This window comes from Diorhabda sublineata, chromosome 2 (assembly GCF_026230105.1).
Source record: "Diorhabda sublineata isolate icDioSubl1.1 chromosome 2, icDioSubl1.1, whole genome shotgun sequence".
In the NCBI taxonomy this organism is placed as follows: domain Eukaryota; kingdom Metazoa; phylum Arthropoda; class Insecta; order Coleoptera; family Chrysomelidae; genus Diorhabda; species Diorhabda sublineata.
Genome location: NC_079475.1, coordinates 33,745,747 through 33,771,437, shown reverse-complemented (window position 1 = coordinate 33,771,437; position 25,691 = coordinate 33,745,747). Strand labels below are relative to the sequence as shown.

The window sequence follows — 25,691 nt, the reverse complement described above, 5'->3', positions numbered from 1 at the left end:
AAAAAAAAAGGTAATGAACCAATCGGTATATAAACACCAGCAGAACTGATTCTCAAGCCACGATAATGCATCGCTGAGTAGTTTATACTTTTATAAAAAATTTTATTTTTGGAAAAATAAATATCAATCTAAACACATCAATTTACATAATATTTCCTTATATCAGAATAATATTATTCAAGTAAGAAAATATTTATTTCAATAAAAAATGAGTAAACAGTGGCCATAGTTGGGTCTCACAAGACAATAAAAAGTTCCAACGAAGCATTGCGAAGGGTTGGTTTTAGTTCTTATGAGAAAGATCGTCGGTTTATTCTATATTGGGGACGCACAAGCGTTTGTGGTAGAAGGTAATTGAATCCAGAAAAGTAGAATTATTATTGTTTGCAGAACAAAATTTTATAAGGCAAGCAATATTGATAGAAAAACTTGAAGTAAAAACATTGACAAATTCAGTTTTCAATCTATCATTTTGAGTTAAATCCCATTGAACTCATTTCGGCTGAATAAAACCTTTAAGCTATTCTTCTATAAGGTATTGACGCTGTAAATGCCCATAAATAGAAATACTGCATAGACCATATGAAGAAGACAAAAACACATACCTATTGTCGAGTATCTGAATCAATTACAATTACAGTATGATGATAGTAGCGATCGATTGATAGTGATAACACATTTACACAGATTAAATCAATATATTTCACTTTCTTTTGAATACCAAGTTAGACAAATTATATCTTTACTAAATGGATGTCTCCAGTTTTCATCACCTCTACTTCTGTAAGCTCTGCATAAATGTAGCCTCACTTTTGAACTTATTAGTGTAGCTTTTAAACAAATGGAACACTTATGGTTTAGGAGATATTAGGAGGTATTAGAGCACAATCAAACGTTTCTTGGAGAACTAATGAATAATTAAATAAACATTTGTATTACATACTATCAGGAAGTATCCTAACAGAACAGAGGTTAACAACTACAGGAATACCAACTTTATGCAAAAAATGCATCAGATGCAGTGATGCTGATCCCAATCTGGGGTACGTAAAATGTCACTACAATATTCCTACCGTGGCCGGCCTTTCACAACAATATTTTCAATATTGAATACATCCGAGATTTAGATTTTACCGAATAATTTATGGTTATTTGGTTGGTAACATCTACGCCAAATTTTGTGCTATTATACAATTGAATTGTCTCTGAGGTTGGGATGTCAATTTCTTCAATTTGTACGGAGTAGTGCATTGAACTGAAACTTTATTTCTTGATTTGACTATGTAAGCCATCAACATACAATTATATAAGCGATATAGTTTGATGGAGAAAAGTGCCATATCATCGTTTTTTAGTTTTGCCAGTCTAAATAGCTCTTTTCTATTTGCTCTAATTGTACCAACAATCGTAGTTTTTTGCTAAAACTTTGATTACTAAAGGAAGGCGTGTAAAATAATTGTCCTCTTCTCTATCTTCTTCTTGTCCCAAATATGGAAAGCCGTTTATGATATATTTGTTACGTACATCGGATACTAACCAAAATTTCATACCAAATTTGTCTGGTTTATTGGGTGAATCGAAACAGTATATATATGGTCCTAGTTCGTAAATCTTTCTCTGCGCATAGTATTTGAGAAAAAAAGTAGGACTCGCTTTTTATTCTATAGAAGTCCTATATTTATATTTTTAGCCTTATATGCGCCGCGTGCATAAAAAATTGCAAAAAATGCATATAACTCTGCAATGGACAGTTCCCATTAATATTCCAACACTCTACATGCCTCTTTCTCTGTGCACTTTCTTATAAGGTCGATCATACTCTTATCAATTATCATAGAAAATACAATCCTAACTATAAAAATATGAATAAAAACTAAAATCGTGCCACAACTACATTACGTTTCGTTTGTATTGACTTCATAGTTTTGGCATTGATTCTTAGACAAAAACTATTGAAAAAATGTATGAATCGTACTACCGGTCAAATGACTGGTCGTGGTAGGTACGATAGACTACATATTTTTCTCAGAATTAAAAAATACATATATATGTATATATAAGAAAAAGTTGTGAAGTTTGAATGAAGGAGAATTTAAAAACGGTCCTGCTAGGAATAGTGAATTGCTTCACGTTATTCGGTCCTACATCAAAAACAACAAACAACTGAAAAAAGTTTATCGAGATGCATTTTCTCCAACGCTCAAGGATTTTCTTGCCTTGGAGAATGATGTGAGTATGGAACTGATTTAACACTCAGGCCAAAGAATTCTTTCATGATGAAATCCCAAAGCTAGTTGACTTTAACTGTATAAAAGTGAAAAAGTATTAATTTTTTAATATGTAATACAATTTGATATTCATGCCTGAATTCAATTTTCTCTTACTCCATAACAAAACGGTTCCTACTTGAAAAATGACCCTCGTATATATCCTAACGTGGAAGTTTATGTCCCATATATGTATAAATATTGGATAGCTATTGTTTACCATTTATAATGAATTGTTTTACACCGTTAGAGCGGAAAGTACATCACTAGAGCGTAAATCTGTCACAGAGTCCAAGTACACACATCGAGAGACGTTTCATATCTGATTTATTAATTCCACGATTCAGAATTCAAACAGTATACCTTCAGATAACCGATAGCATGAAATATTTAAAAGGAACAGTTTGATAATTTAGGATTTAATATAAACAAAATAAGTGTTTACTTTCACTGATTTAACATGTAAAGCTTTATTTTTTGGATTTACAAATGGAGTGGAGCATTGTTTTGATAGCGAGTTTTGTTTTGATATTGACTGTTTTAGAATGGGTTAATCGCAAATAAAAAATTGTTGAAAAAACAGTTCCAAGCGTATAGGTTTGGCAAAATATTCTCCCTTTTCAATCATTTTTCTTAAAATATGAATAGAAAAATATCTAGATCTGATAGCTATGAAGACGCCTCATTTAATTTCATTGGATTTGTTTAAATAGGTTTTCAAAAGAAAAAAAGAGGACTGAAGAAATATGCCTGCGTAAGCTATTTGCGCATTGGGTGTCGCGTTTGCTCACTTCAGATCAAAAGCGCATTGAAGTGAACATTTCCCATTGATAGGGGTCAAGTAAAATCAGACTATAAATGAAACTTAGATCCAGTCAAGATAGTGGACTGCAAAGGGCGAACGTGCCCCGTAAAAGCAAGGCTGTGAAGAGAAGAGATGATCGATTTACCCAGTTTTACCCAAATTAGGCTTGATGCATCATCAGTAACAATTTAAAGAATCATATGGGGCGAGAAGATTTGGCATTTGGACTAAATCATTGCTGACCTTGAAAATGAAGCTAATTATCACGTGTAACCAGCATACAGGGATATATCCTATGTGAAGATTTTTAGAGATGGTTTTCCGGATGTGAAACTGGTAACGTTTTCTGAAACAATACTGAAACAATAAGAGTATGACACTCAGATTGCTGGAGGCTCCAAAATGGATATACTTTCAGCATGAAAACGTGAAAGAAGCTATAAAATATTAGGGTACGATAAGTATTGATATATTAAAATTTTAAAAAAGGTGCTCTACTATGAACTCGTTATAAATCTGAAACTCTTTTACAAGACTTCTACTAATTTCTGAAAAATGTACTCATCTGACTTTTAATGAGCCTTTTGTACATACTCTTATTTACATTTTGAACTTATATAACAAGATATTGTTAAGCCAAGAAAGTGATAATAAAAAATTCATCACGAGTTGGTTTAAAATATACATTGTCAATTCTATCAGCTTGTAAGGGTTGATACAACGATGTCTACTTGCAAGAATGTGGAGTGCTCAGTGCTAGGCTTTATTTTGTTTCTTCTGTTTATCAACGACATTGTCCATCTAGACATCATTGGTAAAACATATCTTTCTGCAAAAGTTACCTGTTTCTATAGAAGCAACACTTCATAGGATCATATCATAGTGTGATTATAATATTCCATGTTTTAACGTTTCTAAAACTAAAGTTCTGCCTGTTTTGCGCTGAGCTCAGTTTCCAAAGAACTATATTATAACAGTTTGTTATGCTCTTATTAATTGGCACTCTCCATATGCCCTTCCCTCCTGTGGTACATCTGGTGCAACTCGATTTAAGAGAATCTTCAAATTACAAAATAGAACTATTATATTCACTAGGACTTACTCATTACATTCAATTAAGAACGCCGATCACGACCTTTACCCACCTACTCCACATTCAGAATTAGTTAAGGGCTTAATACTGTAAAATGCAAAAAAACTCACAATCATTTGCCAATTCTAATACTTTTCCAAGCTTTTGTCTACCAATTGTAAACAATTTTCTAGCAATAGAGCATTTCTGTCTCTCTACCTCTATGCAATATAAATCTTCTTTTTCTCTTCTAAATATATGTTTTGTGATAAAAAAATCCTGGGTACTTTCAACGAGGAAAATGACAATATTAATATTGAGAAAAATAAAGAGGTGTAATAAGAATTCCGCATGGTACTTTTGAGGGTATCAATCTTTATTGCTCATCTTGTTGTGATAATATATATTTTGTTTTGGATAATTTGAAAAAATGTTAATTATCTTGTTTACAATTTGGAGTGACTTGACTGATTGACTTATGAACCTGATTATCTGCGCTTTTTATGATGTTTATTATTTATGTATCTATGAATAATATTTTCAATATTCATGATATTCGTATTGTATACTAGTATCACTCATTTATTTTGATGACATTATTTTTTTATTGTCGTTTTTTCACCAAACTGATTCATAATTTGTACTTTTTCAATAGTTGATGACATATTGACTAGAAAAATGAGAAAATTTGAAAGAGACAAAAATGGAGAAGTTCAAATATTTGGGGGCAACGTTAAGTAAAAACGAAGGAACAAAGGTTTGTAATAATAGGTGTGCTATACCAATTCGTGACTGCTTAAGAAGAAACTATTATTCAAAAAAGAAACAGGGCCAGGCAAATAGAACAATTCTAGTCCTACGACAATAATTAGCTGCAACTATCGAATTTATGAAATAATGGGATAAATTGATCGTGAAAATATGGTGAAAATAAAAGTGAGACAAAAATTGGCTCGGCCATCTCACAGAACTAAGATGCTGAAACAAGTAGCTCCTCCAAGGGGCCGATGTATATGTACATAATCATCTAACACACTGAAAATATTTAGAAGCAGATATCAGTTATCAACAGTACTAAATGAGTGGGGATGCCTTTTTACCATGTTGAATATCAATAAAATGTACTATCGGCCAAAAGTTTTTGCCCACCCTATAGTTTGCGTGAAACACGAATAAAAACAATACGATACATTTAGATATTTCTACTTTAAAGAACGTATAGAACAAAATATAGCAATAATAAAAGTACAGTCTGTATTTAATATATATTTAAATTTTTCATTCACTAAAGTAAACCTCTTTTGCTTTTATTATTTCGGTGCACAATTTTGGCAATCTCTGTAACAATTTCGAAAAATTATTGTCGTCAATTTGGATCCATTTCCACTTTTCAGAATATTCTAAAGATATGAAGAGGAATTATAACAATGCTTTCAAATTGTGACACAAATCAAACGGGTTGAGGTCGGGTGACTGTGAGGGCGAAATCATCACTCTCAGTACATTCTTCCCTTCCAATTATTTCAAGTACTCTTTGCAAAGTTTCAAGGAATGCTTGGGATCACTGACATGCTGGAACATCATGCACTGGTCAGGACGTATCAGATTCTCCTCTAGTATCCTTTGTAGACTGCATCCCTTCAATGAATACTATGTCTCCAGTCGCTCTTCTTAAAAAACATTCCCAAACTTGTCTTATATGTGGACAAAAATCTGATCTTCCTTTGACATGCGCACAAACACTTTTTTAATTCTTAAACCTCAAACTTTGACTCATCAATCCATAAAACTTTTCATACCTCCAGTTTTCATGTTCTCCAGCGCAATGTGACGCTTTCATTAAATATTAAAGTTCAAAAAGAGCTTTCTGCATTGTCGCCTTTCCAAAAAGGCCAGCTTTTCACAATCTCCTTTTCACTTCCTAGATTCATTGATCTGAGGTTTTCCGAGGTAGCCCTGAAAGTTTTCTATCGTCATACCCTGGCGGATGGATATTTTTTTATTTTGTAGTCCATGGTACGTCGAATTTCAACCGATAGTTTCTTGGTTTCACCCATTTTAAAACTGACACATCTGAATTTGCGAAAACAAAAACAACTCGTAAAGAAGTTGTCTTGGTCTTAAAAGAATAAATCACAGCACATATTTGATTCGAACTGGGCTAACTGGGACTAAACTACAATCATAAACACTGAAGAAATAATTCACAGTTGAAGTATAATCAGCCGATATTTGCAAGTTTGAAATTGTCGCATTACAGACAAAAAACTTTTAACGAACACTATGATTTTTGGTTTGTGAGACACCGTTTCGTTCTTGGCTTGAAAGAGAACTTTGTGTGAGCAAAAACTTTTAACTGTTAGTGTATATTGCAGATTAAAAACTATAATGTTGTTTCATATTTGATACTTCAACCATTGAGTCTATAATAAAGTTTATCATATTCCCATAAGTATAACCATATTACGAACGATCACTAAATCTGCTCTTGAGAGCGTTTTTGTATATTATGTATTTAAAGGTGGATCACTCTATATATCCTATAATCTTCAAAATTCAACCTTCAAAGAAATGTATTTCGAAATTTTTGACAAAAAAGTATACTTCTTTTCTTCCTCTATTGTATTTATAGGCCTCCCATGAAATTGAGTAGAGCGAGTTTGATAATTAGTAAGTCGAGTAAGCTCAGCAAGACATTTTTGGGTCGCTAATATAATTAGAGCATGGTATATAAATTAAGCAAAGAAGCTAGGGAATTACAATCAGAACTTGTACAAAATTCTGTCAGTCTTGTAGAAAACGAAGATGGAAACAGTATTCCAGGGGTGTAATCTAAGAGGATTGCGTCCTTTCTTGATATATATTTATATAATTATCTCGTCCATAGAATTGTCGCGAAAAGAGAAAATTGAAGTATCAATGAGAAATGAATAGAAGTGGAGTTGAAAATCTTTGAAATGAGGAAATAAATATTTACGAAAGAAATTATCGAAATAGTATATAATTTGCACAGAAGCTATATGTGTGAAATGAATCATGACCCAATTTAACGTCGGTGTAGAACATAGAGATTGAACTTGAATCCTTCACTAATTTACATTTAAAATATATAAACCGTATTCGTGGAAGAATATATCGATACAGGCAGTTTTCATAATATCAATCTTACATTGCACATTGTATGAGATTAGCATAAAAACTAGAGTAGGGAACGAAATTTTTCGAATGTAGCGCTTCTAATCGATTGTATAAATACTGTTTCTTAGATTTTATTAGATTAGATAGCAGAGAATTGACTTGTACTGAACAGATATGAAAACGAAAGTGTAGTTGAGCTTTACTATGATTAAATATGATAAGAGATGACGGAGAAGTTACCGATAAAGTAGTCTTAGAAATCAGAAATATGACCATTCAACGTGAAAATTGAGTTTTTTGCATTAAAGAACTTTTTCTCTGAACAAAATTCAGCTATAATATAAGACAATCATATTTAGTAATCAAAAATAGAGTTTCAAAGGAGATATAGAAGAAACTTAATGAGAAACTAATAGGTATAGTGAAGATTTAAAAGTTTCATATTGAAAAAAATCAGTGACACACTACAATTCAATAATGCATTTCTATGACTTTTTATTAAAAGATATAAAAAGAGTAAAATGATATATATATATATATATATATATATATATATATATATATATATATATATATATATATATTCTGTTTTTCTTTGTTTACTTACGGTGAGATGTAGCTGGTGAATTTTTTCCAACGAAAACACCAAAATCACGAGATATGAGATAATATTAATACACAGTAGTAGCTCTCAAACAGACCATAAGAATTATTAAAATTCTCCCAGTTATTGAAATCTAAATCTAAATATTTGAGAATAAAAGGAAAATAACGAATTCTACCAAATAGCTTATTTCTTATTTTTCGAAATTGTTTTAAATTATTTTTCATAAAATAATGAGTATACTACTTCCTCATTTCCGCGCAATCCACTTTAAAATTAGTATAAAACAAAAATGAAGTTAACATTTATAAAATCGTGTTAAAAAGGATATTAGGCAGGTAGGTACAACAAAATACTAATTCTAACGTGAATTTCATTGTTCTTCTCCAAATAATATGTGGTACTTTCGGTCATTTGTGAGTTTTTTGCTCCAATTTCAACGTATCTAGAAGAAGGAAGTTGTAATTGAAATTAGCTCCAACAGTTCTTAAGTGCATCCCAATATTTTCGAGGTTGAGTATCCACGTACAGTAAGAAATGAGATACTCAATCATGCACTAGAAACTAGTAACAAATGTCGGGTTTACTAAATCAAAATAACATCAGGATAGCACACAAGACGTATATCTAATGCTGCATCTTCTTAAGCAGTAAAAAAATCACAGAGGTAACTGTGTTGCAGCATGCCTGTGATAATAAAACTCCTACTACTAGCTTGCAAAAAAATTATTAACATGACACAATAAAAACTATTGAGATTTGTTATACTTTTATATATTGTTATCGTTGAATCCATTTTGAGAAACGACAAATTATTCAAGCTGCTACTTATACGATTCATTAAAAACGTAAAACACAAAAATTATGTCGAGTAATCTATACCTGAAATGCTCGGAATCAGAAGGCTTTTCCGTCAGACGAAATCAAAATTTATTTTATGTTATTTGCAAATAATTTTATTGTTTTTTACTCTATTATCAGCTAGATTGTGCACAACTTTCTAAATTAGTATTGGAGAGGAGAGACAAATTCTAGCCATAAAAGTATAAAATGTCAGCGTACAGAAAACAATATGAGAATCTTCAAATCATAAGTAAGACATATTCTCACATATGGAACAGAAACAGAACAGAAACATCTACTACAAAAAGCAGAATTAGGACAAATGAAATGAAAACGCTAAGAACAAATGAGGAACAGAGGCTTAGAAATAGAGAGGGAAATCAGGATATCAATGAATAACTAGGAATTCAGGATGTGCTGAAATGGACCAGAAACCATCAAAATATTGTACGAGACCTGGAACTCAGGGTCTCAAAGAGATCAGGTAGAGGCTGAATATAAGGAATAAAAAGGAACAGGTTGAAAGAAAAAGAGAAAAACCACTAGCCTCTTTTTTGCTATAGCTTTGTTAGTAGACAATGACGCTTTTAGGGACAGTTACAGTACAGTACATATTTTATGAACATTTCGAATGTGCAGATTGAAAAATTCAATATCTTCTATAAATCGGTTAACAAATAAGGTGACATTAAACGAACAAAATTGTTTTGACGAAGAGAGTTGAGTATAATAATATATTCTACAACATATATTATATGTTTAGGCTTATATTGTTACCAAATAAAACAAATACGGACCTGTAAAAAGGTCTTATTTCGAAGCCGGTGAATTTATTAATGATGCGGTAAGCCTATTTCTCAATGTTTAATTTCGTCCTTTAAGCCAACTGTTCCACCTACTTAATGTTGGCGCGAGGATCCTCTTAAGAAATGAGAATCACAATTCAGTATTAAGATTAATTGGAAAGTGTATTTGTTCAAAAAATTTTACCCTCGCCCTCATCGAAAATTTTCATTAGATAATTACTTGTCTGTTTATGTTGAAACGAATTGTCTGGGAAAGAGATGAGAATAAAGTTTTTATCTTTAATATCTACCGATATCTAAACATACTGACAAAGTTTAGAAGAATAATTGTGTGAGAAAGCATTTTTATTAGACAAATCAATAAATTCCTCAATTGATTTTAATTGAATAATTTTTAAAGCGTCTCACACCGGATAGAAATGAAGCTGGTAATATTGATGAAAAAAAAAACCGAAAGACTTCAACCTCGACATGAAATATCAACTACGGTGATATCTGTAAAATTGCTGTATAAACGAGGGGCAGTCTGTATATTCTAGGATGTCACGAAACTAGAGGAGTAGAGCTGGCAATGTTTCATTTTTAAGTAATGCCATCCTTGAGTAGTAAACTATGATTGTGATTTATTCGCTGCTATAACATCGTAACTACTGGCACTAACTATTAACCAGTGAAATATGGATTTCTCAAGAGACCATGATAGCAATAGGAAATATAGCAAAAATAGCAAGGAAAAAAAGTATTGAACAGTGATAATGCACATTTGGTGATAAAGTTCACTCACGAACAACTGTGAGATAGCGAATTTAAAAGACACCGGACATCGCTTGTTGATGAGGCAAGTGTGGTTAAGTCCTGCTCTTCAGTTTCAGATATATTAAGGAATGAGACATATGAATGATCAAAGAAAATCCAAGATGCACCTATCAAGCGATTCAAGATCTCCAACTGTAAATTCACTTCTAAATTATCATCTTCGTTTGGAACAAATTGTTACTCGTTGGGTGCTACGTACTAGGATGGTCCCAGAATTACCTGGCCTGACCTCTAGATAGCAGTTAATTGAAAAATACCACTATATTAGGAAGTACACAATCTATACAGCATATGTTATAAGTTTGAAGACACCTAGATATAGATACTATTACTTAGTATGAAAAATCTACTTTGGCTTCAGTAGATCAATATTCTTTTCTCCGCAAGCCTCTGTAATCATAGGGAATATAACTAATAGATGTGTCAAAATCATAATAAAGATAAATATTCAATAAACAACATTAATTAAAAGCACATTTTTCGGAATGCGTTTTTAATGATTCAGTCATATCTCTATTTTTTAGAATCGAAGTTATCTTACAATGATGAGGATTACCAATAATTTAAATCAACCGTATGAAGAAATCAAGACAATTATCTGTCTTATCGTAAATAAACTGAAGTTGTAACAAGATGCGCAAAAAATAACTTGAGTTGAAACGTGACAAAAATCATTGAGATAAACTATGCCTTCTTACTTAGTTATAAGATGTTATATTTAAACTTGAAAAATGTATTCAGTACTTTGAGACTTTGTAATCTTTGTGCGATTGGATTATGTTGGAGGTTATCTTTTGCTACAATCCTTACGTATTATTGAAAAAAGAAGTTTCAAATCATAAGGTTCTGAAAATAAATAATTACAGGGTATTTTATTTTTAAATTACATTTTTCATAAGTTCATTATTTTATATTCAGTCCTCAAAGTTCTTCGGTTCTTGTTTCATGATATATTTGTTATATGGTTGAGAAAAGTTATTGGTGGGTAACTATCCAAATAACGATATAATAACATTTTTATTCTCTATCGATTATGATAAGATGAAACCTGGATTTAATTGCAACAATTATACATCTTACAAATTACGTCAACAAATTGTGTGTGGAAGAAAATTATTTCAGTATCTTAGTTGTTTATAATTGTATCTGAGATCTTTTAAACATATTTGATGGTTGTAATTAGATTTGAATTACTTACTTATCACTGTTATACTAATTATAACAATGTTCTCGAAGACTTACCTGAAACAAAACAATAAAGTCAAATATTATATTCCAGCATTATTTATTGATGTGGATACTACAAAAGAGTCTATATTCGAAAACATTTTACAGGGTGTTTCTATATTCCACCGATAAGGCTCTACTACAGAGGGATCTCAATAAATGATTCATTTTAATAAAGGAAAACGAACCCTTACGGAGTCTAGTTGCTGAGATGTCATGTTCTCTCATTGAAAGTTTTCTATTAATTCTTGTTTTTCTCTAATATAAGCCAATTGACGTCATTACCTTCCAACGACAAACTATTCCTTATGTGTAATGTATTGTAAATCGGTTATTGGTTTTTTTCTTTGACCTATCTAACCAATTTCTTTCTCCATATTCCAAATATAGTATCTTAACGAGTTTATTGTTGAGAATATCTTCATGTCGCATCATTTCTATCTTAAAACGATATTGTACTGATAAATTCATTGCTTGAGCAAAAAAACGCATTCTATACAAATCAAGATACCAAAATATATTTATTTGATTCTATTGCATAGTATAATTGTAAGGAAAGACTAGTTAGTGTTGCGTAATTTCATAAGATTTCCTTTATTATGAGGTCAAACTACTTCTACGATTTGTTTTGCGACTAAAATACGAAAATATAGATCTACACTCTTCATAAACGTATATTTGCTTTCAAAAACCGATTTAAAATAATTGGGAATGGGTCGGGCGAAAAAATTTCAGAACATTGAAAGTTGGTAGATTCAGGCTACAATGTTTAATATTCTAGGCTACTTTTGGCAACTTGATCCGAAAATATTCAATTCAAAGTAACGGAGTTTTGTATTCCATAACTGCTTATAAAAAATACCGTGAATTAGGGGAATATTGTATAGACATATTCAATGAACCGGAATATCGCAAAGCTGTATTATACTTCCTTATTTTGGAATATTATAACATTATTACGGAACAAAATATCCTACACGAAAATCGAATTAACTGGATAAATTGCTTTAATGGATATTTTAAAATAGAGTATTGTATGGGAACTCCACGCAAAGGTAGGCTCAATAAAGTAGAGAAATGCGGACAAAATATATAACCACTAAATACAGGGTGAATCAATTATATTACAACAATTTCGAGTCGTATCTCTGCATATAAATTCGAGGGCATTTTTTTTTCAAACTCCGATAGGCTATGAGTAAAGCGAGCATGCGCTCTAGGCGAAGCTCTCTCACTACACACTTCGCGATTGTTGACATTCAAGCGGCAGTCGGCGTTGTGCTACAGCCATGTAAACATGTCCGCTATTATGGAATCTCCTGCCAAGTGTGATTCGTTTCCTACAGGCTGAAGACCATGGTACTGCAGAAACTCAACTGAGAATGAGCCGTGTGGATGGGGAAAACTTCATGAGTAGATGATGAAGGGGGCCAAGGACGCAAATCTGTCGTTTCAGATGACCAAGTTCAACGAGTTGACATGATGGTTAAAAACAACAGCAGATTCACCATGAATGCTTTTTCTATGGAATTTCCAAAAGTTTCAAGGTCTGTTTTGTACTCTATTGTTACTGAACGGTTAAGGTAGATTGGCGGCAACTTTATTTGAAGAGATTATTGAAAAGCTTGTCCACCCACAGATACGACAAATGTATCGAAAAATAACCGTAAGTTCACCAATGTTTTGGTAATAAAATTATTGTTTTATAGTATGAACTTGTATTTTATTCATAGCCTATCAGAGTTAGATTCAAATAAGTGAAAAAGTAATACAAGAATAAGAATTGTCGTTACTATCTATCTATTTAGTTCGGTGGTAATAGAGTTTTTATGATTATAAATGAATTAGATTAATTGAGGATGTGATATTAGTTTTTCCGTTATTTCCCAAATTGTATTTTGATCTGCAAAAACCCCCCAAATTTTAGGTTATGACCTAAAAAAATATCACACCCAAAGCAGCCCTTAATATTCACATTAACCCGTGCCTAAGTCACAATACATTTCATATTTAAATAACATGAGATTCTTGCAATTTTTGCAGTTAATTTTTTACCAATGAAACAAATCTAGATCAAAACTCTTGAACAGCTATTTCTTGTAGGAAACTTAACGCTCTACAAAAAAAATCTGAATACGTTTTTCGATAGAATTCACCGTTTAAAAGTTATTCAACGATAAAATTGTAATCATTATTAAATTCAAAGTTTTTTTTTCAATTTTCAACATAATTTTTGTTTTATCAAACTAAATACACACCAGATAGGTGGAGAAAGTAAATGTTTATTGCACGCGACGAATTTGTATAGCGAGGCAGTTGGGTAGAGTTTGACAACACGTTGAATGCAATAAACACATTTTGTCCGAATTACATACAATATTTTTTCTCCGTTAATGAGAAAAAAAATTTTATTTGGGCGTGGAAAAATAAAAAGCGTAGTTTGAGAGCAGAATATTTAATAATTAATTACCACTATCGGTTAATATTGAGAAAGTTAAAAATTAGTAATAAGGAATAATTTAACTCAAACAATATTAGTACCATTAATATTAAAAGTAAATATACTATTTTTACAATTTTTGATATCAATATTTCTTAGTGAATAATTGGGACGTAACTTCATGTATTTATGATATCTATCGATCAAATTTAATCCTTCTTCAACCTCACTTCTAATGACAAAACTTCGTTCTTTGTCAGTTTTTGTCTTTTACAATTAATCTTCAACGTACTTCTTCTATGTTTTCAATATTCAATTTTTAAAGTTCATCTCTACGATATGCCTCTGCGATGCCAAATATTGCAGCGACCTACAAGTATGTAATTTCAAAATGTCTTATAAAAGCTATATAATAATCACTGACTTATTTTTTTCATCGAATACTGGGAATTCGGATCTTCTCTTAGAAATTGATAAATATGTCTCCTATTAAATACTTTTTTTATCAATATCCTGCAGAGTTCTGCTTCATAAATGCCATTAGTTTTTTGTAATTATTAATATTAATATCTTCTTTTGTAGACAGGCAAGCTCTTACCATTGATTACTCGAACCAAAGTGATGAGGGCTTAATATCTTTCGATCTTTTTGAAAAATATGCGAGAAGCAACACTACTCTTTTAAACGATTATAATTTTTATAGCTTTCTTGATTTACTAGGTAATAAGTATAATGACGCTGTATATGCTATTTCACTAACTTCTGGTGGGCTCCCAACAAATTCTTCTTCATCACTATCATCTATTTTTTCTTGTTCAATTGTCAGAATGAATTTTTGTCTGACATTTCAAGAACTGCACAGCTGCATTATAATAATTATAGTAGTCGTGATCGCGTATGTTTGAGACATTCACATTTTTGTTAATAAATTGTAATCATATGGCATTTTAAAAAAAAGCATTTCCTAGTAATTTCGTAAACCAGTACATAATAAAAATGATTAATAATAAAATAAAATCCGTAATTCTTTGAAAAATATTACAATCTCACAGAAAAAGGACTAAATATTTTGCTCATTTGAATGTTTATGTTTATCTTGATGACAAACCTCTGTACTATAATGACAGTATAATGTCATTAATGACAATAAATATTTATTGCACTAGCGCAATGAAGATATACTTTTTTCAGTAAATACGAGGTCTGGCTATTAATTAACGAGACTGGTTACGAAAAAGGGTTTTATTATGAAAATTATTTTATATTCGAATGCACCCCTTCAATATACTCCCCTCCCCCCGCCACACACCTTTCCATACGTTTTTTCCATTGATCGAAGCAGTGCTGGAAGTCTTCTTTGGTGAGTGCCTTTAGGAGATCTGCCGTTTTTTGCTTTACCGCTTCCATCGACTCAAATTGGGTCCCTTTCAAAGCAGATCTTTTCAAGGAAATCTGAGCAGACCCGAGCAAGAGCTTTTGATCAGGAGTCAGGTTTTTTGGCACCAACTTCGCACAGAATTTTCTGTATAATTTCTCGTGTAAAATTTTTCTGACCGTTTCTTTATTGCCGTTTACAGTATCGGCAATCAACCGGATGCTCATTCGACCATCTGCACGCACAATTTTGGTTGATTTTGGTCACTGTTTTCGGAGTTGAAACAGTCACAGGGCAACCTAGGCACTGATCATCTTCAGTGCTCTCTTGGCCCTCACTATTATAACCCTTTCACCACACAAAACACACGCACGAGATAGAGAATTGTTCACATAGGCAACTAGATACCCAACGCACTACTCGTTTTTTACCCCACCCGTCTAGTTATTTAATAGCCAGATCTCATATAGTTCAATCAAGTTTTTTTTATTGCATGAGCGTAGAAAAAACATATTATCACTTATACATAATCGTATCAAAATAATTTTATTCCTTTTTTAATTTCTACAATTTTTTGTCAGATATTTTTTAGTTGCAGAAGGATATTTGGCTGTGTATTCACTTATAACTTGAATAAAATATTGTATTTGATCTTCTTGAGTAGTTAATCTATTGATATAATCTTGTGTTAATTGAACAGCTCTTTCGGCTACATCGTTTATTACGTACAGACAATTTCCAGACCTTTCAAATAATTATTATTCCTAATCCAGTATCAGCTTTAGTTTCTAAGAAATCTTCAATAAAAAAATTTAACACACCGTTTGAACGAATCGAATTCTGAATCTACACAATTTTTCAACGCTATAACCTTTTTATTTTTGATATTAGCTGATACGTTTGGATGAAAAAATGCAAGTGCTGCTGTTTTAGATCACAAGTGATTTTGAAATTTGAGTAAAACAGCATCCGATATTATTTTGTCAATTGTTCAAGTTGATAAACTTTTAAAAATTGTAAATCTAGAGTTGGACATAATGCTATACGAGGCACGGCAAACTAAAAAGGCACATAGATAAACACCATAAATAAACAAATATGCAATAGCCAATAGATTTCTTTTCAGCTGTTTATGTAGCATATATGTAATACTACTATATGGGCGGTTTCTATAAGTAAAAGCTGTTCCGACTAAGGAAGACAGAATGACACCTATCCTATCCTATCCTTAGAGGTTCTGCGCTTTCTCAAGCATGCGCAGTATAGATGAAATGTCTAGAACGAGAGAGAAAATGAATTCAGTCGGCACCGTAACGTAGAAACGTTTTTTCCCTTAAGAACTGTCCATATAGGAGTATTACATATATGGTATCTAGTTCATAAATAAAGATTAAAGACTCAAATGACATGAATTTCTCTCAAGTTGCTCACAAATGGCGTTAGATTACAAACCGAATAAATTTTAAACGTGATTGCCTTCAGCTATTTGTTTATTTGCTTTAAATTCACAAATTTAAAAAAAATATATGTTAACACTCAAATTTATGTAGAAGTACGTAAGTATACGACCTATTGGAGTTACTGCATAATTTTGTAGGAATATAAAATAGAAAAATGATAAAAGCATACATTTGTTCCAGTGGAAAAAAATAACTACAAAAAGTGAAAAAATCACATATTATTTAAATAGGAAATGTATTATTATTTAGGCACGGATTAATGTGTATATAAAGGGCTGGTTTGGGTCTGGTATTATTTTTTTATGTCATAACCTAAAAACATTACGGAAAAAATCTTTTAACATTGTGATATATGCTTATAGTTTATTGATTGCATGAATCCAAATACATTGGTAAACAATTATGTAATTCACTTTCTATTTATATATTTCAATATTTTATTAGTTTTTGCTTTGAGCTACCGACAATAAACAAGTAGATAGTGAATAGCCAGACAAAATAACTTCTTAAATTAAGATGTTTTGAGTTAATTAAATAACTAAATAGACCGCTTTTTTAATTGGTTGATAAAGTAGTACTCAATCATTTTTAAATAGTGATTGAAATATGTAGCCCACACATCAGAATTAGTAAATTACCAATAATCTCCTATTCGGAACTTAATAGGATTATTTATTAGGAATTATCATTAGCTTGTTTCGAATTTGAAAATAATTTGATTATACGAGATATATTCTTGATTATAGGAGTTAGAGATAGTGTGATCAGAATATACTGGAATTTAATTCTTATTGTAGCAATTACTTACGTCATTTCTACTTCAAGATATTACACACAAGAACTTTTCGTCTACCACCTGGGTTCAGATTTGTTTATGTAAAAAGTAATCACGAGAGGATAAACCTTTTTAAATTCGTCTTGAACTTCTGTAAGTCCTAGTGATCGGGAAAGACGTGCCTTGGTGGCTGATTCCACGGACTTGCACTTCTCCAAAGAAATGAATCACGATAAAATAAAGTTCTGGGCATCCGGCATTCTGGTGAACTTGTTGTTCTTGAGCCACGTCTGCTTGTCGAGTAGGTCGTGCAAAAACTGCTCAAAGCGGGATTATGTTAGACAGCTCGGAAGAACATTTGCCGTAGTAGTATCGTTAAAATATAGTTAGGTTGGCGACCTTTCTTCTATGTTCTAAGCTGTCCACGTTCTGGTCAACTTTAGATCGTGAGCATCTTCAGGAAATGCTTGGGAGCCGAGCTCCAAATGTGCGAGTAATATCCAAAAGATGGACAAATCTGGGTCTTGTAGATAGTTAGAAGCGTTGCGGAGCTCATAGCATTTTGGTGTTAAAGAAGTTTTTGTGAAGTTGCCTTGCCTAAATCGGCCACGTGACTATGCCAGGACATATTGCTTCCAGCCTAAACACCCAACAAGCGAATTTGCGGCGATGGTGATATTTTATGTCCAGACAGGACCAAAATCTGTGCGGTAGTGTCTTTGTAAAAAAGCAGCCTGAGTCTTTGCTGCATTAAACTCGATCAGATTGTTTCCACCCCATTCCAGAATATTTTCAAATCACCACCATCGATATTGATGGTAGTGATTTGTTGCTGTCTACAGATTTAGGTAGTAGCCTAGGTAGATCAACTATTAGCTGAATTTGAATAACAAAAACGAACTTTCGATTTTCATTAATTATTTGTGCTTCCATGATATTCACTTACTTGTATAATAGATTCCACATGTTCATAATTGTTAATGAGCTGTTATCAACAATTCCCCCCCCCCCTACACACAGATTTTGCACTTAAGTTTGATAAAGATTTAAAAATTATAGACAAATGAAACATCCCTTTAGCTGATCGCTTCACCCACAGGTCTACCGGGGTATGAAGGATCCTATCATATGACTACAACTCGATCAGTTTCCGAACAAAAATGAACGTCATCCGGGTTAGTTTAAGTTAAACCGATTTATTACCCTCACAGAAAATTGAGATATATAATTATGATCTGGGAGCAAAATAAGAAAGATTTTATAGTTATAAGAGCCGATCAAATTCTCAGAGGTCTTAGAAAGTCTGAAAAAAGTTTTTTATAATTTCTTGAATACCGAGGAATGTTGCCTCAAGCTCCATTTTTATTTATGCTTTTATTGAACTACATAAAAAATTATACTTGTTTATTTATATTTTGTCGTAGTAGACTTATAAAAACCGTTACATATACCTTATATAAATTTTTTAAGAAATTTTTTTATACCTTATACCGTACACTGTTTGTTGTTGAATAACTTTCTGATAATATTCCTTCATCTTTAATTAACAACAGGATTTTGCGTGGAATTACTCATAGCAGCTTTATACATAAATAATGGAAGCTAATTTGTAAACAGCGCTTTCAGTTGCCGTATCCTCGGAAAATCCATAATAACTACGGGATACAATCTTGAATTTATCCATAAAGATTAAGTCAAATTTTCAGAATAATTTCGATAATCTCAAGAGTATTTAGAGTAGACAATTTTTATATATTTGTTAAAAAATAATTTGAGTTTTGACAAATTACTGTTCACTATTTACTATACTTCACTACTAATTTAATGTGAGGTAAGATTTCTTATTTTTATATTATCTAATATAAAATTGAATCATTGTCTACATAAAATTGTAAAATTGTCTATTGACAATAGAGCTTCTCTCCCTATTTCTCTCTCTTTACTCTCTTTCTTTCTATCTCTCCCTTTCTTTCTCTTTCTCTCTTTCTCTCTCTTTCTTTCTCTCTCTCTCTTTCTCTCTGTTTCTCTCTCTTTCTCTCTCTCTCTCTCTCTCTCTCTGACTATGTCTTCTCTTTTTATTTTAGTTCTTTATTGTCATTTTCTCATCAAATTTCCAATCAAAACTGAAATATATTTTTATATGAAAAAATGAACTAGCGTTGATTATAGAGGAATTAATTATCCTTTCGTCATTTTGCATCTTATTATCCTATCAGTTGATTTAGTTAGTTTTTTATTATTTTTTATTGCTATTGTTAAATTGTCTCCTGTCATTTAGTTTTTTTTTAAATGAAAACTTATATTTTTTGACGTTTTTCAGTCTACATTAAAATATGACTAGACAGATAATTTGCTTAATTAAATACACTAGATTACCTACAACACGAATATCACACTACAACTCTCTTTTGACCCAAAAAATATTATTTTCTTATTTCTCAATTTGTTGTTATATTTCAAAATTATGAAGCAGCTATCAATCAAAATATTCGTAGTTACTTTAAAATTTATAGAATAGTTTTATCATACACATCTATCGCGTTTCTATGTATATGAAGCATTTCTAGAAATTTCTTTTTTCATGGCTTGTGTTTGCAGATTTATTATTTGATCCTATTGATGACATTGTAATCTACTTTCCAAATACTGAGATGTCTGTTCCATATCAATAGCGTTACTATCAAAATAATATATACTAATATCAAAAGTATTGAAATATTCCGATAGTTGCTGAGACAGTCCTTGTGCATATGGTGAGGAAAAATGTTTGATGCTTTGATATTTAGTTTGTTTTTTTTTCCATCATTGATTAAAGAATCTTCATATGTTATCAATTATTTTATTAGCATAATAATATAATTCTTTCAATGCAGATTTTACTTTCTAAGTACCATACCATCTAAATTCGGGGTGTGATAGTTGGATAGCTCTATCAATCAAACTTATAGACATTGATCTTATTATTTAGCTCAACCATTTCAAATTTAACCAAATATTCTGTTTTTTTAGCCTACTCACTTTTATTTTTTTCAATTTAAACTGTTAATGGTCTAACAAAACTGCCTTCTCCTCTCTGCATTTTTCAACGAAATAACTTCAATGAATTCACGTTTTTCAAATTCCTAACTCATTACTGATGGAAAATACTTGATATTATTGGATAATTCAATAAAGATTCGAGATAAAATTGGGAGTATTTGGTTAAGCAAAAAATTCCTAGGCCACGCAATTTTTATCTATGGAGCCAATCCATGAATAGGACTAAAAATTGGTTCAATGTCCCCATACTTATCCATGAGTGATTTTCTAAGCCCACGTCTCGATTTCTTTGCATGCTCTTGAAATATTAAAAGTAAAAATTATCCACTAGATGCTGAAACTCCACATAATCTTTTAACCATGATATTTTGGAAAATAGATTGAGGTTACTTCCAAATTGATCAATATTTCTTCGAGGTTATTATTTACATAACGAAATATTTATGGATGTAACTTGTTTTTACTTATGAGTTCATTCAAAAACAAATGAATGCTAGTGGTATAATGTTTGCAAATATTTCCACAAATATTAATAGTTTTTCTTGGGTACTATTGCCAAGCAAATTCAGTATTTCAAGTAAAAGGAAAAATAATGTATTTTTATATACTTTAAAGAATACAAGTACTATCTATTTCTGGGAAATGGGTTTTTCAACATCAAGAGATTAAATTTTTACTACATTTTCCCGTATGTATCATCATGTTTCTTCATACTCCCATAATACCATTTAGATATAAAGTCAGTTCACGAACATATTATTGGTACTCAAAATCAAAATTAGTGTGTGGGTAATGCGACTACGTTCAAATTATGATATTTCAAAAAATATAATAAAATAGAAAATTTTGGAAAATGACATATAATATTTATTCTACTGGCATGCTTTTAACTAATATCATTCCCATAGAAGAGCCCTTTCGTTTCAATTCAGTCCTGATGTCTCTCTACTTTTAGAGTAATAACTTATTATTGGAAACAATCGGAAATCGCAGACTTCTAAAACTGCTTTTTAATGTGGACGTGAAAGATTTTTAGTTATCAAAAAAGCATGTTTCTTTGGGTACTTTAAATCCGCATTTTCCAGGCCATTCTCTTTGTACAACTTTTTGTGAACATTTGTGTAGTAGAAGTATGATGAAGTCGGGTGTTCCTGTTGAAATGAACAAATATCTTTTTTGATATCAAAAGACGCATTGACCGTTTACAGATTGCCCACCACGAATCCAGAATTTTGATAAAAATCCCTCAGGCATGATAGGGTGTGCAAATTACAAGAATTAGTCAACCAAACTAAAAAACTGGACAACTGATAAGTTATTTGGAATCTACGAGAAAAACTGCAAATACGATAGGCGGCTATAGTAACAGATTGATGCATTACATCCTGTCTTAACGTACATGTATGAGGATATAAGACACACTAATTGAAGTAGACTTCTACTATAAAAATTCATTCAACGTACTCAATGATTTCATTAAAACTTGAATGATTGGAGTAGGTTGAAATAAGTAGCAGAAGAGCTGCAACTACCCTGAGCAGATATCAACACCTTTCCATTCTCTTATATTATTTAGCTAAGAATGATTTCCTCGATAGCTTTCTACATGTTTTTAACAATAATTCAAAATAACTATTGGTTATGAACTTAATTTGTTGAAATGTGTTTCTATTAGTTACAGATATTACATGTAAATTATGAGATTTTCATTTATTTATGTCTTAGGATGTAACGCTTCACCTCGTATAACTTTACAAAGTATCTCATAATGCACCTTCCTTCTCTAGTATCCCAACAGATTTGAAATATTCCCGTTCGTCTTATTTGTTTCTATTTCCATCAGTTAACGTTGACATCTTATGGGCTATTTTTTTTAGGTTAAAAGACCACACATCTACTCCGCCGGGTTTTCTCATGAGCCCATGCTCTGAATATATAATATTGAATCGAGGCGATTCTTAGAAGATTCCGAGAAAACATATCAAGATGTGCTACTCCAAGGAAAAATAAAGGTATATGTATAAGAGGAATCAATAAGCGGTCAGGGATTGCGTTCAAAATCAGTCAATTGGAGAAAATCGGGAAAAAGCATAAACTATTTTTCGATATTTTATATAGCATTCGGAATATGCAAAAACAATTAACATTTTTATAAGTTGAATAGTTATCATGAATGGTAGGGTAGATATAATTTGGATATTGAGTTGAGGAGTCTATCAATAAAAGCATTGCTTATTCTGGGTATTACGAAAACTGCTATTTATATTGATGACTTTGAAAACATTAACTGTTTCTCGCTGCCACTTAACATTTCCGATGTTCACTTTATATTGTTGAACATTACTTCAACGTCTAAATTTTATCCTTCAAGTACTGTAGCAGTTGTTGAGGAGGGCTTTATCTAGCACAAAATGTCAAAATATAAAGCCTTATTCAACGATATAATCAATTCACATTTATGTGATGTTCACACTGTGACGGTAATCAGTCTTACAGGTTTATAAAAAATTTTGACAGATGAATAATATTTAATCACCGTAGCTAATCTTTGAAAAGCTGCTTTTTCATCAAACTACCTCCGTATATTGTTCTGACTTCACAGGTACTGAGCAACGCAAGACAAAAAACATCAAATGATGCAGATTTAATTAGAAGAAGTTATTGGATAAATCTAGGAAACGTAAAAAGTTACCGCTATTCATTTAACCAATTTTTTAACCAGACACAAGGAAGAGTTTAGCTTTAATTAAGCACCCAATGATCTCGCTCTAGCCAATTAAAAAATTGCATAGTTTAAGATTTCGAACACCGTTTTTGCGTTTAAGAAGGAAATTTTGTAGAAAGAGTGAAGAAGGGCTACGAAAAATGGTTCATCACATTACAAAGCGAAAAATATAACTAGTAATTATGAAGACTTACTTTCGTCAGTACCACGTCAAAAATTAAGCGAATAGTTAGTTTTTGAAAAACAAAGATAAGACAAATCTCTGTTGTTAACATATTGCACAAAGACTTCCTTATCACAACGAATAAAGAATCACTTCACTGATTACCAAGTATCGGAATAGACTTAAAGACCACTCCAATTTAGCAAACGATTTTCTAGCTGCATTACAAAACAGATGAATGAAAAGACTCGACATACTGGATCTCAATATTCGAGCACAATTATTTAATGTACGAGTATAAACTATTCCTAGCACTACTCAAAGACCAAAACTTCAGATACTTTTTTCACAAATGTATTATTTTAGCATTATGAGCATTCCAACTTCCAAGGCAAGATTTCATATAGAAAATACTAAAAAGCTTATTTAGTGCTAAAAGCAAACGTCAAAATTTTTCAAAATAATTACAGTTCAAGTGACAATACATAAGCCGTAATTGAGAATCATGACCCTTCAAGTTACTTAAAGTTATTTCGAAATTTAGTGGAAAAAACTATATAGATATATAAAAAGACGGTTCCTCCCTAGGATATTAATACCCTCCGTTTCGCGTCGAGTATCAAACTATCCACGAAAGGAAATTTCCAATTTTTCTATCTTTTTAGATAATTTTTTCATGATTCAATTTAGTCATTAATTTTGACTTTATCAATTTTTCGCCATTACTTGGGCATGTAAGATAAATTTTATAGCGGGAATAGTAACAATAGCTTCCGAGCTACATCTGCCTGAATAAAACAAAACGTGTCTGCTTTCTTACAATTACCAAAATGATGATTAGGTGTTTTTCTTTTCGCACGAGATAATTTAGGTACATAAGAGTATTATTAGATTGTAGACTTATATTTGCACCAGAGAATCATTTCAATTTGAGAAACAATTGTTGCAAAAAAGACAAAGATGATAAATAAACAACAAGAATTTGAATGAATGAATACTGTAGTAGAAATATCCTTATTTTATATATTTTAATAGACAGTCAACAACTTTGGTTTTGCTGGTTTTGTTTTCCGAAATGTAAGATTATTGTATGTTTAAAGTGTACGCGTCATGGGGTATTCCAGGCTTGCTACTAGATTACGTGAGAAATTTTCTAGACATAGACAAGAATTTGAGTTGTCATCGATTCTCAAGGTCAGCAAGTACATGTACAAACTGATATACTACGAATATGATTCTACAAAGTTCTAGAACAAAAAGAAACAAAAGAAAATGTCTTTCCTAGAAATTATTCAGAAGAAACACTGAAATAAGCCTCCTACTCTAATAAAAAGTTCATCAAAGGCGTGTCCGCCGTTTATAAAAAACAGATTAAAGGCATCGCGCGAGTTCGCCGAATTTTGAAATTCCATTGTAGCTGGACAGATCCGGCCTAAGGACCCATTTCGCGAGCTTGTTCGTAAGAATATAAAATTATTTGTGAAAGAGCAAGGTCATCATTCTTCAAGGAAGATAAATTGCAGATATAACGGGCATTGCATATTTATTTTGGCGGTAGTAGCCATATGCAAATTATTTGGCTCTCATAGAAAATGTAAATTGTGTGATTCACATTAACATAACATTGATAAAGAAGAGAGTGAATTGCTAATTACTATACGACATTCCAAGACAGTAATTCATCAACGTTTTATTGTTGCTGAAGATGATAGTATTAATTATCAGCATTTGGTGAAGTAGTATTCATCATTTTGGCACCGAAAATATGAGTAAAAACCGAGTTGTATTATGGTATGAGAATAAGTGCATCAATCGAGAGGTCGATATTATCATAAACTACAATACAATACAAATACAATACATTAGAAACATGAAGGTTTCGAAAAAATTTATAGTAATTTTGTTTCAAATTTCTAGTCGGATTTATTATTAGAACTATAAATATAGAAAATACTTTTGATTACTACTATGAGAACTTTGAAGAGACACGTATTTTTTGATAGCTGCTCTTAAACAAGCTACAGCGTACTCTGAATAGGCAACTTCGGAACAGAGAAATAATTTTTCATGTTACCTACAGTTAATCCCCATTTGAGAAAATAATAGTATGTTCTATCAGAGTAAAATATATTTTAG

The 25,691-nt window shown here is 31.5% G+C and overlaps 1 protein-coding gene and 1 long non-coding RNA gene across 3 annotated transcripts in view; one reads left to right on the top strand and one right to left on the bottom strand.

The window, feature by feature from the left end:
• LOC130453317 (uncharacterized) overlaps positions 1-25,691 on the bottom strand; it is a 688,318-nt gene that overhangs the window by 514,576 nt on the left and 148,051 nt on the right. The gene's annotated exons all lie outside the window — the stretch shown is intronic.
• Positions 1-25,691, top strand: part of LOC130453318 (uncharacterized) — a 55,163-nt gene that overhangs the window by 3,223 nt on the left and 26,249 nt on the right. For both annotated transcript variants that reach the window (XR_008911033.1, XR_008911034.1), the window contains exon 2: positions 22,545-22,679. This is a non-coding gene — a long non-coding RNA (uncharacterized LOC130453318). The remainder of the gene's footprint in view (positions 1-22,544; positions 22,680-25,691) is intronic.